This window comes from Dermacentor andersoni, chromosome 5, assembly GCF_023375885.2.
Source record: "Dermacentor andersoni chromosome 5, qqDerAnde1_hic_scaffold, whole genome shotgun sequence".
NCBI lineage: Eukaryota > Metazoa > Arthropoda > Arachnida > Ixodida > Ixodidae > Dermacentor > Dermacentor andersoni.
In genome coordinates, this window is record NC_092818.1 from 149,364,065 (window position 1) to 149,366,690 (window position 2,626).

At 49.2% G+C, this 2,626-nt stretch overlaps 1 long non-coding RNA gene across 1 annotated transcript; it reads left to right on the forward strand.

Moving 5' to 3' along the window:
- Positions 1–314: 314 nt before the first annotated feature.
- LOC129385107 (uncharacterized) lies at positions 315–2,104 on the forward strand. The gene is made up of 3 exons (XR_008612664.1): positions 315–378; positions 436–640; positions 719–2,104. It is a non-coding gene; the product is annotated as an uncharacterized lncRNA (long non-coding RNA).
- The last annotated feature ends 522 nt before the right edge of the window (positions 2,105–2,626 follow it).

A 2,626-nucleotide genomic window follows, 5' to 3' on the forward strand; every position in this document is an offset into this window, starting at 1 on the left:
GGCTAACCAGTGGCGTATATTACTTCCAGTTCATCTAGCTACGTTGAAGCACGGACGTTGCCTTCGGTCCGCAGCGCGGCGCGTTGAGGCCAAAGTACGTGGCCACTTTTATGCGTTGCATATTGCAATCACTCAGTTCAGCCCTTGGGCGCGGCCGGGCAGCCACCATTGACCTTTAGCGCAACCACGTGACGTGACGTCACGACAGCCGGAGGAAAAGCTGGGCCCCAACACTATATGCAACGCATTCTTGGCTTAGCCAAGCTAAGCCTGGCCATTTTTTTCTCTTTTGTGCCACGCCGTGTTTTTTGTTGCTGGACACACGGAGCATGTTTGACGAGTTCTTCTCCCCCGGCTGGTGCGATGACGCTTGTCATGGTGAGTACCCACTTTCTGGTTACATTCCGAATTTGAAAAGCTGCCCGGTTTCTTTAGTTTCAGGTACGCACCCTAGGCCTCCGCTTCCAGCGCACTCCAGCAACGTCCCTTCGCCCAGCAGTGTCCCGGACCGTTGACGTTCAGTGCTTGTCGTCCCGTGGCTGACCGCCTGTGCACTTCTCCTCCAGCTACCCAGCTACTGGTTTCCTGGCAAGTAAAGAATCCTGGACGACCCGCCCTGCAGTACGTCGACTGCGTGTAGGTAAATCAGAATTCTTCCGACCCGTGCTGCGGCGGTGTGCTCACGGCTAATTAGCATGCTTTTTTTTTGTCGTTTCAGTCTGCAACCCTTGTCTTGACATCCGCCGCCCCTCAAGATTTGTTCCGCCTGCGTAGTAGGCCATGACGTCCAGTGCTCACCGTAGTGTGGCAAGCCTTGCTCACGAGATAGTTCGTCACATTGATACGCCCGCTGACGTTGAGCTGCAGGAAAAGTCCCTCTCTGCCTGCTCCGTGCTGCCTCGATGACGCTGCACAACTACGGATTCGTGACGCGAACATCGATCACGACGTCCTTGTGGTAGTTCTTTCCGCCCGGTAGCTGTATCATGGCCGTTCGATACAGACTCGTATTGAGGGTCCCTGACTGTTTGACGAGCGGACCGAAACAATTCCAGGTGACATGCTGGCTCATCTGTGGTACACTGCTCAGTCAGTATGGAGGTTGGTGCGCGTTAATTCACATCCTGTGCTCTCGTAATGGTACGCTGATGCTGGTTCGTATTGTGAAGTGCCGCGCGCGTATGAGCATGGATGTGTGTGTGTGTGTGTGTGTGTGTGTGTGTGTGTGTGTGTGTCCTGTATGTTGTCTATTGCACGCGCGTGCGACTTCGATCACTTCATCTGGTTGTTGTCATATCTTTAGCTGGGTGCGTCCTCACTACTTCCATGGAATTCTTGGTGGATGGCCTCGTCTTATCTGTGAATTCAGAAAGCTCGTTGATGGTTCCGCAGTGACGGTTGCCAATCTTTTCCAAAATCCTTCCAACTTTGGCTCTGGGCGTTCCCCTTAATTGAAGGGCGTCCAGTGGTCTATTTGTCGGTGGCCCTTGCCTCGTCAGCTTTTACAATCGAAGGGGTCTCTGTTGGCATATCTTCCTTGTATTCATCATTATTCATCATGGCTAATGCGAAGCATCAGCGTACCGTTACAAAAGGCATATGGCATGAATTAAAGGCAATACAACATTTCCATTAGCTTGTGAGCATCATGCATATCAGCTTATCCTTTGAAATGTAGTGGTGGCATGGCACAAAGATTATTTTTAAAAACCTGTCTACAGTCATTCTTCATGTTAGCGGTAAAGCGGAGTACCACTACATTGCCAAGCAAAGCAGACGCTGAACCTCCCTTCAGCAAGATTGGACATTGATCGGACGCCACCACCGCACGTGCCTGCGATGTTAAGTCTTGATCACCGTTTCATCACCGTTACTTTTGTACTTCACTTTTCACTGCCCTGTGTATATTTCGCTGCTTGCATCCTCTTGTACTTTTCTATAACATTTACTTGCTGTATATACAATGTTCACTGGAACTTAATAAAATGACGAAGGTGTTCTTTTCCATTGGGAATATTTCCCCTGTGTGGATAACATTGTACAGTTGTAAACATTGACTTTTTTTGTAGTACATATTCTTGTCAACTCGGCGTGCACTGGAGTTATATGCGAACACAAATAAAATTTTGGATATAGTTCCAGAGTCGATAATGCCGTTTCTGAAATGTTTTATGTATCCAAGGATTTTCAGCTTACCTGCAGCATGCTGATATCTTTGGATGCTGTAGTGTGGGACCGTATCCGATAATCACTCACGGTCGTGATCAGCAAAGGTTAGGCCTGGTGCCGTCGAGTTAGTGCACCAGATACCGGTGGACATGAACTGAAATGTAATCAGTTATGTCGACGGAAGCTGCTTTTATAATTCCGTTCTGGCCTTGGCGATTTGAATCTAAGTCATCTTCGCACGGCGCGTACACAATAAGTGGCAAGAGGCGAAACAGCGCTGTGCCAGCGTATGTACGTCACCGTTCCCGAAGAGTGCCATGTCGGATTCACTGCGTAGATTGGTGGGTCCGTACGTGCTGTTATGCCGACACGTGTGATTCCAGAGATGCATGTTTACGTCTACATCAAACGGGAAACAAGAAACTGCATTTGGTATACAACAGCATAAACAACCACC